Source organism: Neofelis nebulosa, chromosome 16, assembly GCF_028018385.1.
Source record: "Neofelis nebulosa isolate mNeoNeb1 chromosome 16, mNeoNeb1.pri, whole genome shotgun sequence".
In the NCBI taxonomy this organism is placed as follows: Eukaryota; Metazoa; Chordata; class Mammalia; order Carnivora; family Felidae; genus Neofelis; species Neofelis nebulosa.
The window spans coordinates 23437564-23451605 of NC_080797.1; the positions used below are offsets into that span (position 1 = coordinate 23437564).

At 40.5% G+C, this 14042-nt stretch overlaps 1 long non-coding RNA gene across 1 annotated transcript in view; it reads right to left on the bottom strand.

Moving 5' to 3' along the window:
• LOC131497835 (uncharacterized) overlaps positions 1-11017 on the bottom strand; it is a 30706-nt gene extending 19689 nt beyond the window's left edge. Inside the window, exons 1-2 of the long non-coding RNA XR_009255176.1 lie at positions 10964-11017; positions 10725-10853 (exon numbers count right to left, since the gene is read on the bottom strand). This is a non-coding gene — a long non-coding RNA (uncharacterized LOC131497835). The remainder of the gene's footprint in view (positions 1-10724; positions 10854-10963) is intronic.
• Between the last annotated feature and the right edge of the window lie 3025 nt (positions 11018-14042).

The following is a 14042-nucleotide window of genomic DNA, read 5'->3' on the forward strand; positions in this document are numbered from 1 at the left end:
CCCTCTCTCCTTCCTTCCTTCCTTCCTTCCTTCCTTCCTTCCTTCCTTCCTTCCTTCTCCTCTTCCTTCCTTCCCTTCCTCTCTCCTTCCTTCTTTATTTCCTTCCTTCCTTCCCTCCTTCCTTCCTTTGTTCCTTCACTCCTTCCTTCATTCATTCCTTCCTTCTCTCCTTTCTTCCTTCCTTCCTACTCTCCTTTCTTCCTTCCTTTCATCTTCTTCCTTTGTTACTCAATGCAGTGATTCCTGCAGTATTGTTACAACTGGGGTTGAATCTGCACATTAAGTGGAATTAGACTCACAGGTGCCTCCTCTGTGTTTGCTCTGGGTGAGTGCTCCCTCTCATCACATCCCATAATACGTCACTCTAAGCTCTGTCTGCTGTTCTCACCCTTCAGTGGCAGAGCAGCAGCAGCAGCAAAGCCTTTACTCAGATTGGTGTCCTCACTCCAAACTTCCATTTATCAAGTTACAGTCACAGAAAGCTTAGAGAGGCACAAGGGAGACTCTTCCATGTAGGGCTGAGTAGACTCAGAAGCCAACTTTTACATAAGTGACATCTCTGTCCTTGCACACGTTCACAAAAGAAGATTTGGACTATTTTTGCTCTGCCTATTCCCCAGTAGAATTTCGAATGACTTGACGATAAAGGATGCAGTGGTCCCTCAAAACTCGTGTTGCCTGCTTTGCCCAGGTCAAGCAGTTTATAGAATTTGAAAGTGTATGTGTTTTAACTCATTACAGAGACCAAATAAAACTCATGTACTGTTCTCCGATATCCATGTTAACTGAAATCAGAGCACCATTGTGACAAGAATGGTGACAGACAGAGATGCTGCCTAAATCAGAGGGGGGAAAATACAAAGTGCGTTTATGTTGTAGATTTCTTGATGCTGCTACAAGAATGAATACATTATTGTGCTTTTCGCAAATGAGTGTTCCTAGAAATCAAAGAGGGATGGGCTTGTTCAGGACATTGGCGGTGGTGCAGTTTGCTTTTTGATTTGTCTGGCAGAGGTCTGCTGAAAAGAGAGAGGCAGGGGTTGCAGGAAAGGAGAAATGAAACAGGGACGAGGGAAAATTAATTTGAAGGTCAAATGACATACCCCAGTTCCCCTGACACTTATTTTAGTAGCTGATTCATGCTCAATACAGTCGGCGGTTCTCCCACACGACAGTGAGCAATCGCAAGAGAATAACTCCACAGGCTGACAGAGACAGACAAAGAGGGTTAATAAGCAGAAAACTTAAAGAAATCTGCTTAGACCTATTGTTGGACACCCAGTATAGTTCACCTGAAGCAACCACCTCAGCCTCTTTTTCTTTGTTTGTTTTTCTTCCTTTTCCTTCCTTTTTCAGTGTCTGTCAGTAACCCGGCAAGCTGTAATGACCAAAGAAGCAAATCCAATCATATATTTTCTGACATTGGGTTTAGCACTGTGGTATTCGGGGTGATGGTAGAGTGGATGGTGGAGGAAGGTTACTCTCCACTCTTATGGGTCTAAAAAACTAGCATTTTTTTTAGAATGAACTTCTAATAAGAGTTCCAACTACTATAAAATGGAATTTCTTAAATGAAGAAAAAAAAACCCTAAAATATTTGGGGAGCCATAGAGCATGAAACTAAGTTGTTTTTTGACCTAGACGCCAAGTAGAGATCGTGGAGATAAGACTTTATTCTACTAGGACAAGTAGATTTTGAACTGATGCAAGAATGAAGTTTATTTCTTTCAGTAATTTACTAGGATTGCTGCTATTATCATAAAGAAGACAGATGTGTTTAACAACTTTTGCAAAGACAAAGGAGAGCGTACGGATCGGCTAAAGGTGGAAAGTATGATGAGCTAGCCAGAGTGAGAGAAGAATTCAGGATTCTTGTATCTTTAGCCAAATAATTTTCTTCTCAATTTAAATCAAGTGGGGTAAGGTAATCAAATGATAAATCAGTTGCTCTTAACTGCCTTTTCCCAAAGCTCTTTGTAAATTTGAGCACTTATTCCATTGCGATTTTTTTGTTCCCTTGTTTTCTACCTCGATACTGGATTGTGAGCTACCAGGTGTCAAATAGCACATCGTATTTTTCCCTTACTCCCCAGATTCCAGCAACCTGCCAGGTTTTCATTAAGTACCCGATACCCGATTTAGGGGATGGATCAAATAAAGCCTGTGTAACAAGATCTATCTACTTCTGGGATGGATTTAGATATATGAGTGGTAACATTTGAAAAAAATGCAGTGATAACACAATAAATTGGAGGTACAAACAATATTCCAGTGAGAGCAATTTGCTCTCAGGTGTTCAGTAAGGAGATCTGTGGGGTATTGGAGCATAATATCACAACTGCCCGTGCTAAATATCATATACGCAGTAGCGTTAACATATCAAGACACTGTCACACTGGCTATACTTCCTAAATTTCGCCACACTTCTATTGTTACCATTTTACAAATGAAAAAAAAAAAATCTCTATATATTCCAGGTCCTTCTGAGACATACTATCTTAAAATTGTACAATAACCATGAGGAAGTTATTCTTAATTCTCTTTTATAGATAAGACATCTAAAAATCAGAGAGGTTAAAAAATATGTCCAGATTATACACACGGTGAATGGTAAAGCTGAGAGTAGTATCTATGCGTGTGAGATTTTTATTAGCATTGTGTTTGTTGTCCGTGTTATTACATGTACCTCTGTTCACTTTATCATATGTACAAGATTATATTGGAGAAACATACAAACAGGTTTGCTTGTATATACGTTTAATATTTTTGGTGAATACCTAGGAAGGATGTGCACATTTTCAACTTTATCGTGAAATTAATTTCCAAAATGGTGACACTAATTGTACCCTGTCTTCAGCAAAGTTTCCGTTGTTGGATACCTCCACCCCCGCCCCCCCCCCCCCCAGCCCCGCCTCCTATTTGGAGCTGGCAGACTTTAGGGTTTTTTTTTTCCAATCTGGTGGCTGGTTATTCCAATTTGAGAATCTCTTTGTGTTTTTACGTTTGTACTCTCCCACATCATCTCCCAGGGAAGAAATTGTATGCCTAAAGCCTACTAGTGGCCAAGCCCTATTCCCAACTCCAAGCACGGGAACGTACCATCTTGTGATTAACTCCATGAGTGTGCCTGCTCCCCAGTTAGAGAACAACATGAGCACTGCAGCCGCCGCAGACTGTGGACAGGGAACATGAGGCGTGATCAATATTCTTGCTCTCTCCTGACCCTGTGGGGCCATGCTTCACTCAGACCTCAGCCAGATCCCGGGAAACCTGGTGTTTTCACTGGAGGATGCTTGCATATTGCTTTTGCTTGCCTTTCCTTGTCTGAGTTCATGAGAATTTTCAACCCAACAAAGGCCAGAGTTCCTGTCCACAGAATAGATTACAATCTATCAGTGGGAGAAGGACAATGCAGCTGGTACACACAAGCTCAGTCCTTGTTCATAAACACTTGTTGGCCTTTAGAACACTTGTGACCGACAACAGGCTATGTTTATACAGCTCCTTCCAAAAATAAAATTCAGGAAAAAAAAAATCAGTAAAGTCATAATGTCACAATTTCCCGAACTCAAAAACGTAGTGATATTTTTGTTTTCGATCTGGAAAAGTTCCCCATTGAGAAATAAGGTCCTAGATACTAAAGGAAAGAATGGATTCTAAATGCAGTAAAACACACGAAATGCAGAAAGGAATGTGGTCTCCTCCAGAGACACAGAAGCTGCAGGGAGGATGTCCTTAGATTTATTTCATTCTGGATTCATTTATCCCATAAAATACAGGTGCCTTCTTGCAAAAGCACATAAAGAAGCCCAACAGTAAATCTTAGTCCTCCTAATATTGATCTGAAAATGCATAATTGACTTGTTTATATACACTTGCTTTAAGAAAGGATGCCATTGATTCAAACCAGTTGAGCTCATTAGCCCTGTTGACTCATTATTGATCAATAAACTGACTTTCTCTCATGATGTTTCTCTCAATCCTAGGAAGAAACAGAGTTCAGTGTTAAAAAAAAAAAAAAAAAAGTCAATAGCTTTCAATGCCACTGAACCAAAGTATTCACTTTAGCTTTCTGTTTTGAACTTTGTTTATTCTTATTTTGATTTTTCATGGCACAAGAAATACATTTGTATTATAATATTTAAAATACAGAAATAAAGAAAACCAAACAAAAACAGTTTACTATGCCCAATTCCACTACCTTCTGCTGAGGTTATCACAGCTTTTAATTTGGTGTGGATCCTTTAAAACTGCTTTCTATGTATCTATTTAGAAGTACGGTACATGGTTTATATTTTTCATATCTTTACCTATGTGACATAATGTATTATTCTATAACTTGCTTTCATATTCTTAACAACATACCTTAGAAACATGAAATTATTTTATGTTTTTTAAAGTTCATTTATTTTGAGAGAGAGAGCCAGAGGGCGAGGAGGAGAGTGGCAGAATAAGAGAGAGAGAGAGAGAGAAAAGAATCCTGAGCAGACTCTGTCGGACTGGGCACAGAGCCCAATGTGGGGCTCAAACTCACCGAACGTGAGATCATGACCTGAGCTGAAACTGAGAGTTGGACGCTTAACCGGCTGAGCCACCCAAGTGCCACCTTTAATTATTTTAAATGGTTGTATGATAATCTACAGTAATGGGTACACTCTGGTTCATTTTACTATTCTTCTAATAACAGACATTTAGATTGTGGCTAATTTTTACGACTATGCTCACAATGCTGCAGTTAAGTACCTTAGTGCTTTCCTAGAATGCTTCTTTCTGTCAGAAATTCCCAGATAAGCTATTTAAATACAACTGTATAATGTATGCATTACTAGTTTAAACTGAAGGGGAGGGAAGAGTGGTTACAGGTAATAATTATTGCCAACTTTTGCTAAGTACCGTTTATCAGCTACTACTTAAGTTCCTTACATGCATTAACTACATGACCTCTAAAATGACCCTTTAATGTAGCTACTATTGTTAGCCTTGTTTTACATATAGGGAGACTGAGGCATAGAGGAATTAATTACATTGCTAAAAGTCATAAAACCAGCAAATGAAAGAAGAGATTTGAACCCATATATATTCCTGGAGCCTATATTTTTAACCATTATGCCGCATGGCCTCCCAATGTGACTCTATAAGGAATTAATAAGGGAGTTTGTAAAAGTTCTTGGGTAATTTCAGGGTCTATAGTTATTTTTGGATGGGGCGAGGGTGTGTGGGATTTACGTGGTGACGTGTGAAGTGTATAAGAACTGTAAATTAGAAGGGGACACAAAGGCTCTGTCAGCCCAGATGAAGGAGATTTATAGGGAGTAGCTAAGGAAATAAAAGTTTTAAAAATATTCACACGGACTCCAGTGACACAGCTTTATTCTTTATACATGTGTCCCTGGAAGGTACTTTACCAATGTTACATTCAAAGGATATTGAGGATCCAGAATGCATCCAGGAGAAAGGAAAAAAGTGCCTGAAGTGATAGAAAGTGAAGTCCTAGGAATAAAAGCTGGAGAGAACTGTTCAATGGATAGTAATTACTAGCTGGGTCCATGGTCCTGCCCTCTGTGCAGTGGTGAAAATCAAGATGAAAATTTTGTTTTGTTTAGTTTTGTTAATTTCTAAAAAAAAATGTTTATTTATTTTCTTTGAGAAAGAGACAGAGCATGAGTGGGGGAGGGGCAGAGAGAGAGGGAGACACAGAGTCCGAAGCAGGCTCCAGGCTCTGGACTGTCTGCACAGAGCCCGACACAGGGCTCGAACCCACGAACCGTGAGATCATGACCTGAGCTGAAGTTGGATGCTTAACCGACTGAGCCACCCAGGTGGCCCCAAAGATGAAATTTTTGAAACACAGTCCTTCTGAGATGCTGCCTGTTATGGAATAAGGGAGATGAGACCCGGGACAAATCCTTATAGTATGATACAGGGGTCATACAGACAAAAAGGAACAAATGATATGAAACATATATGGCCCCCCCAACTTGTGCCAAACACTGTCCACAGACTCACCTCACTTAATTCCTGCGAGTGGCCATCGTCATAGCTAAGAAGACAGACAAATGCTCTGAGTTATGAAACGGTGTACTATGATGTAGCACTGATAACTTTGATTCAAACCCCAAATCTGCCTCACCCCAAAGCTCAAATGCTTCTTAGCCACTCCCTCACTCCTTTGGAAAAGAGAAGAAAACTGGAAAATAATGACTCTTTTCAAATAAATGAAGAGTTCTTATAAGAGGTCCATAGCATGGATGGTTCAACTGGAGAGATTGCAGATGAATGTACTGAGAATCTTTGTATTAGATGAACAATGCTCTATAAAGAGAAGAAGGCTCATTCTAAGAAAGCATATGTAGGGCTAATATGTGTGTGGTTTTCTCTAGTAGATTCATATTCCTTGTTAAAATATTGACCTATGTCCAAGTCCAAATTGTTTCCTACATAGCTACCGTCCAGGCCCCCCAACTAGCTCACAATGCCGTGGCTTATCCCCAACTCCCTCCCCATTACCCAGCAAAACATGGTCGTAGGATGGAGAACAACATTGGCCCTCCAGAATCCTTCTTCAGAGCAATGGCTGTCCATTCTGGTCAGTTGGCCCCCATGCCAAACCAACTGTTGTCATTGGAATACAAGTCCCATATATAACCATCCAACCTCAGATGCTCAGGCAGACACCTGTATCGTGTTCTCTCTCCAGGTCCCTTTCACGTCTGTAAACATCATTTTATGCGCTCAGTAAGGTATTTATAAGTTTGAATTTCCATCAGGTGCTGAATTAAAGCCAGAGAGGTTGTTTTTTAAAAAGTGGGTTTTTATATCCTCATTTCATTCTCCTTTTCATTATCAGCAGGCCTAAAAGAATAGTCATTATATGGATCCTAATCTTAGGAATCCTAAACCTCACCATAATAGTGTCATATATCTCTGCCATCTATGTAGCCTGTAAGAATTCACTCTGTAAAGCTTGAAATATTACAATTGTAATTTGAAATGTATAAAAAAAAACCTCAAACTGATACATAAAGACAATAAATAGAAACAATGCCAACAAACACAGATGAGCATTTTAACACACACAGTAAAAAGTACCAAACACCACATAATTAGGCTTCCCAATCTTTATTGTAATCCAGTAATAAGGGGAAAGGGTGGGTGGCATTGACCTCTGGATTTCTCAATAAATATTCCACTAATGATGATTTTCCTCATTAAACTACACCCCCTATATGGGGATATGAGGAAGAAAAGATTAGTCTAAGTAGGTGGCATGACCAGAAGCAGCCAGTGTAATCCCATAGGGGTTAATTTGTTCATCTGTCTTTCCTCTAAGGCCAGGAATCTTTTTTGAAACTCATAAAAGATAAATATTCCCAGAGAGATTGTGGACAAGAACAGCAAGTTGGCACAGTGGAGCAAACATTTTAACCATCTTGCAGCTAGGACTTCTGGAGACTCCAGAAAGTCTATTGCTATGTGTTTGTATGTTGATGCAAACACACAGCGCAGAGTTGGGATACACAGTGTTTGTTGAGGTTAAGAAAAGCCTGTGGAAATAAACGCATACGAACTGAGGCTTTAGGCAAACTTGCTATCTTTCTCACACAGGGGAAAACAGCAGTTCCAAATTTCCAATGCATTCCTGTGCCCACATCACTATTTACTTACAATAATTTTCAGCCGTAAATTTTAGCTTGCTTTTATGGTACCATTTATAATGGGTCACTTATATTACCTCTCGTTCAGCTCCCATCTCTACCCCTCTCCCCTTTGCAAGAGTGGAAATAAAGAATTGAATTATTTAATCGAAGCGAAAACAGAAGTACATAAACTAGAAATCTGAATGGCTGCTCTGGTGTCCCCAGCACATTATACACTTTGCCTTCTCTTACACAGCGCAGAATGTCACATACCCAACTTTTGATTCTCTGTATCTCTGCCCAGTGTGGTGGAAACTATCGTTTGGAAGTGACTCATGTCTTCTGCTTTCCTAAGCTGTTTTGTGCTCCTTTCTAGGAGAGCAGAGCTAACCCATATCCCCCCGACAGCCTCAGTCGCATGCAGGCTGAGCCATCTTTGACATAGTGCTACCTTCTGCTGCCAATATGTGGTCCAAAATTGTCCCAGATGAATACAGGGTTTAAAAACTCCCAGTTGTTATAGTTCTTGATTTTAAAAAAGTGTCTATTTATTTATTTTGAGAGAGAGAGAGAGAGAGAGAACATGAGCAGAGGAAGGGCAGAGAGAGAGAGAGAGAGAGAGAGAATCCTCAGTACACTCCATGCCATTAGTGCTGAGCCTGACATGGGGCTCGATACCACGAACTGTGAAATCATAACCTGAACCGAAATCAAGAGTCGGATGCTTAACTGACTAAGCCACCCAGGCCCCCCCTTATAGTTCTTGATTTTAACCTTGAATTTAAATTATACACGAACTGGGTGATCTTGTCAAGTTATAGAATCTATTTCTTCATTTGCAACAGCATGATCTAGCTATTTTTTTCAAGTTAACATGAGGATTAATTGAAATTATTCTTGGCATAGAGTCTATCTAGCACAATGCACGGTTCATGGTCATACTCAATAACCGTGTCTGGTACTAGTGTTATTGTGCTAAAAACAACAAATACAACAATACAGGTTGATATTCCATTGCCAACATAACTTCTCAGTAAAAAAAGAGACAAAGAATTCAGAGGTCAAGTTACAAAGTAAGGTAGATACCAACTCTTCCATTTTGGGGATGAGCAAATTGAGGCTGTAGAAAAAATAAATAGTGATCTTGATGTCTTTAATCTTTCAACTCTCATGCAACCAAAATGATCCACTGTATTCTAAACACCACTGAGCGATCTGCGTGAAATGCTACATTATGAATAGCTATGCTTGGCTGTTTATGAAATATCTATATCATATTTCTCAAAGCCACGAAGTCCTGGCTGATATGAGTTCAAAGAAATCATGTTCATTCCTAAAGCTCACGTTAATTTTAGCTAGAATAAGCCATATTTCAATAAGGAAAGGCAAGATCTGACGGCAAAAAAAAAAAATAAGACAAATTTTAGTTATTCAAAATTTAAATTATTTTAAAGCAAAATTTTAAATATTAATATATTTACTGTTTTGTATTTCACGGACAAGCTTTCATGTCACTGAGAAATCTATATAGGCCAGTATCAGAGTCTCAAATCTTTGCTGAACTCATTCAAAGACTACCAGTTACCATATGCCTTCGCAACAGTAGCAAGGAAAGTCATTTCTTTGGAACACACACTCACGCCCACTCACACAAATCCCACACACATGCATACACATGTGTACACACCCTCATGCATACTCACACACATACTCACTTATATTCATGCATACGCACACACACACTCACACACAATGATACACATTCACATAGCCATTATGTGTTGATTATCCAAGAGCTACTAAAAAACTTGAACCAAATCTATGGTCATGTCTAGAATTATAAAACCTTTTGGTGTCCATTCTCATCTGAGTTAATGTTACCCTTGGCCTTAGCATCATACTTGACTTTTTCACCTGATTTGCCCTAGAAGTTGTTTTTCTTTTTTATTATGCATAGTTTTGTAAACTTCCTAAGACAGTTTGGTCAGAAGGCACTTCACTCTTGGTGTCCTGGAGAGACCCCTTAATTGGGAGTCATAGACAGCACTGCCTGTCTTGGCTAACCTATTTTGTTGAGTTGATTTATCTATTTTGAGAGACAGAGAGAGAAGTAGGGGAGGGGCAGAGAGAGAGACAGAGAGAGAGAAAGAGAGAGAGAGAGAATCCTAAGCAGGCTTCCCACTGTCAGTGCAGAGACTGATGGGGGGCTCAAACTCATGAACCATGAGATTATGACCTGAGCCGAAGTCAAATACTTAACCAACTGAGCACACAGGTGCCTCACATCTTCCCTAATTTAAAGTTAAGGGTTTCCCATTTCCAGTGTTTTCTCCTTCCAACTGCCTAGTTGTTCAGAGAATCCCTTCCTTTGTTCAACAAACTGCCTTTCAAATTGGTCCTAACCTATGGAACAAAAGTATAAAACTGGTCCTTGCCAATACATGAAACAGTTTAATTTGGTGGAAAATGCTGTGTTTGAAGAGGAGTTATATTTGACTATGTTTTTTTTTAAATATGTGTGGTCCATCGGGACCTCAGCAGCCCAGATCCAATGGCCTGCTTCCCTCTGTGGAGGCTAGGACTATAGCCTTACCATCTGACCCTCTCCCTGGAGCAGCCTAAGATGACAGGACCCATTCTGTTTCTTGCCAGTGGTGTGGCACGTGAAGAGACCTGCCCTTGGAATCACTATTCCCCTCTTAATAAGACAAGTCAAGATCCAGTTTGTAGGAGATCCTGGGGCTTGCAGAACAATGTCTGCCTTCCCTCCCCACTACCATCATATGCCTATCTGGCTTAGAGTCCAGGCAAGAGGTGCCTGGGTGGTTCAGTTGGTTAAGCATCTGACTCTTGGTTGTGGCTCATCTTGGTTATGGCCATCTTGAGATCCAGCTCAGCGTCTATGCTGACAATGCAGAGCCTGCTTGGGATTCTCTCTCTCCTTGTCTTTCTGCCCTTCCTCCACTCATTCTCTCTCTCTCTCTCCCTCTCTCTCTCTCTCTCTCTCTCTCTCTCCCAAAATAAACAAACTTGAAAAGAAAAGAGTCCAGGCTAAGAAGCCCCACTCCCTCTGCACTCAGGACACACCTCTTTTCCTGGGACAGTGGAAAAAAGGAAGCAGCATGAATCCTGTCTTTTGTACTGGAAATCTGTTGTCTCTGCATAAAAGCCCATTCATGTAGCATGAAAGAAACCTAACTGATCCACTTTCAGAACCTGAAAAAAAAATTTTTTTTTTAAAAATCAAAAAACAAACAAACAAAAAAAGCCATTTGTCTTTGATCCAATTAGCACATCCACTGACCAGCTAAGCAAACTCAACTCACCAGGACATTCTAGATTGTTGTTTCCAAGATGAGTGATCCTCCCGTTAAGCTCTCTTAAGTTCCTTCCAGGTCTATTTAAGAATCTGTAATTGTATCCCAGTATCCTGCTTCTAAGCCAGGACTTTAGCTCATGGGTAAGGACAAAAATAATTTTTGCAGAGAACATGCCACGTGCAGCCCTCATCTCAGGAAAGACAAGGGATCTTCCTATTTGAGGTTAAGTGTCACTTGCTGATGTCTCAATAAATATTCACTGTCAAAAATTACGGTGCGAGGGATTTAAAACAAACCTTGTGGGTGGCTCCCTGCATACTTCTGGGTGAGGGTCTGGGCTCCTTGAGATGTGTTCACTGTCTTTTCAGATATGGCTTGAGCCTAAGTCTACACATAACCAAATAAAGGAAGTGATGGCTTCCAGAGACTTCTTCCATCTCTGTGACTCATGTTCGTCTACTATTGCTTCTTTATTTTTCCCCTTTCCATTAAAATAAAAATTTTGCTTTATTTTCACTTAAATATAATTGCTCTAAAGGAAGACTCTGCAAATGTATTGTGTGCTCTGGGATGGAGGCATCTAAGTTTGTTTGACAGCTATTTTAAATATTTCACTCATGGTGGGGGGAGGGGTGGAGTTCGAGATCTGCTTCTTACTGGGTGGGCGCCCAAAGTAAAGGACCATATAGATCATTCTTCACAAAAGATTGAGGAGTATACCTATTGATGAATGTTCAGAAAGCATCAAGTGAGCCTTACGAGGGTTAAAAATGGGAGTTGGAAGGACACGTGAAACAAGATGTTTCCTTTATCCAAGGTCATTGATTAAGGGCTGTTCCCTTCTTTTTTAAAAAAATTTTTTTTAACGTTTATTTATTTTTGAGACAGAGGGAGACAGAGCATGAATGGGGGGGGGGGGGTCAGAGAAAGAGAAGGAGACACAGAATCCGAAACAGGCTCCAGGCTCTGAGCTGTCAGCACAGAGCCCAACGCGGGGCTTGAACTCACAAACGTGAGATCATGACCTGAGCCGAAGTCAGACACTTAACCGACTGAGCCACCCAGGCACCCCTAATTTTTTTTAAATTTTTATTCATTTTTGAGAAAGAGAGAGACAGAGCGTGAGCTGGAGAGGGACAGAGAAAGACACACAGAATATGAAACAGGCTTCAGGCTCTGAGCTGTCAGCACAGAGCCTGGCGCAGGACTCGAGCCCATGAACTGCGAGATCATGACTTGAGCCAAGGTCGGTTGCTTAACCAAATGAGCCACCCAGGCGCCCCAGGGCTGTCCCCTTCTTTAGCAGCCCTCCTGCTTCCTTTTGCTTATAAAACTTAAAGCTAAAGATGAGTTAAGAGACTTGGAAAGAGACATGAAAGCATATACTCTATAAAGACAATGTTTGCTCAGTGGCTGGTGATATTTTCCCAAGGTTAACAGGTCTTTTCACACATATTAGAACAAGTTTCACGTTTCTAAAAGTCTGCAGCTTTTGAGTATTAGAATGGCACTGCCCTTTCAAGGCTGTGACATCTCATACCAGCCCATACTTGTCTCCTGCTTTGTCTGATTAACTGGCCAGCAGAGTGGAACACACTGGGTGGGAGTAAAGTATGACTGAGAGCCTGAATTGTGGAGCACAAGGAGAATAGTTAGTCCCTGGGACTTGCTCATAGGTGTGTCTATCACTTAATTCCCAAACCCCACCTTAATCCTTAAGGGAACTGAGAGAACTGCTCTGTACTTCTGGGAACAAATACAGTAAATGGAAGTCAGTCAGTCCCCACCCTGGCAACCTTACCATAATGACACAGATTTGACATGAAATCTTTTTCCGTTCAGGTTCAAGAATGACAAAGTAAAGTGTTAAGTAGGTCTATGCATTTTTTTTAGAGCAGGAGTTCCCATGAGTGCCTATTACAGGACACTTTGGTCCCTCCCTTCTGAATTCCCTTATCATCTCTTTGAATCTCGCAGCACCTCTTACTTCTTACACACAGATTTTTTAATAAATGTGAATTAAATTCATTGAATTTTGAAAATATTAAGGATAGAAGTCACTGGGATCGCCACACACCACACATGGAGGTTAATGATTTTGAGCAAGGAGTTCAGAAACTACAACTCACGGACCAACTCCGGTCCATCTGCTGTTGTTATATGTCTCATGAGTGAAGAATGTTTTAACTTCTTTTAAATTTTTTTTAACGTTTATTTTATTTTTGAGAGAGAGAGAGAGAGACAGAGCTCGAGAGGGGAAGGGCCAGAGAGAGAGGGAGACACAGAATCTAAAAGAGGCTCCAGGCTCTGAGCTGTCAGCACAGAACCCACGAACCCCAAGATCATGACCTGAGCCGACATCGGACGCTTAACCAACTGAGCCATCCAGGCTCCCCAGAATGTTTTAACTTTTTAAAATAATTTTTTAATCAAAAGAATGAGACTATTTCTTAATCTGCAAAAATTATGTGAACTTCAAATACCAACGTGTATAAATACATTGTTTATCAGCACAGTGTCCGTTTGTTTGTTTATGGATTGTCTGAAGCTGCTTATCTGCTGCAACAGTAGATTTGAGTAGCAGCAATGGGGACCAAATGGCCCATGATGTCTGAAATGTGTGGAGTGAAGTCTGAAAGAGTGAAGTCTTCCTCAGTTGAAGGCCCTAAAGGTACGAACACACATATGTCCCCTTACAGTATATGCATTCCCCTGAAAAACTTGTGCTTAAAATCATTAACAGTGAGTTGAATCACTTCCACACAAGGAACAATTGATGTATTTGGTTTCTCTCTATTTTTTTTTTCATATTATATACAGTATTAGTTATTTCATGTTGCTTTACAGATCATCATAAACTTAGCAACTTGAAACAACACACATTTATTATGTCACCGTTTCTGTGGATCGGGGGTTCCTGCAGAGCTTAGTTGGGTCATCTGCTTCAGGGTCTCAGAAGCCACCATCAAAGCGCTGGCTGGGGCTGCAGTCTTATCTCAAGGTTCGGGTGGGGAAGGATTGGCTTCTTTGCACATGTGATTGTTGGCCAAATTAAATTCCTTGGGACCCATTAGCCTGGGGGCCT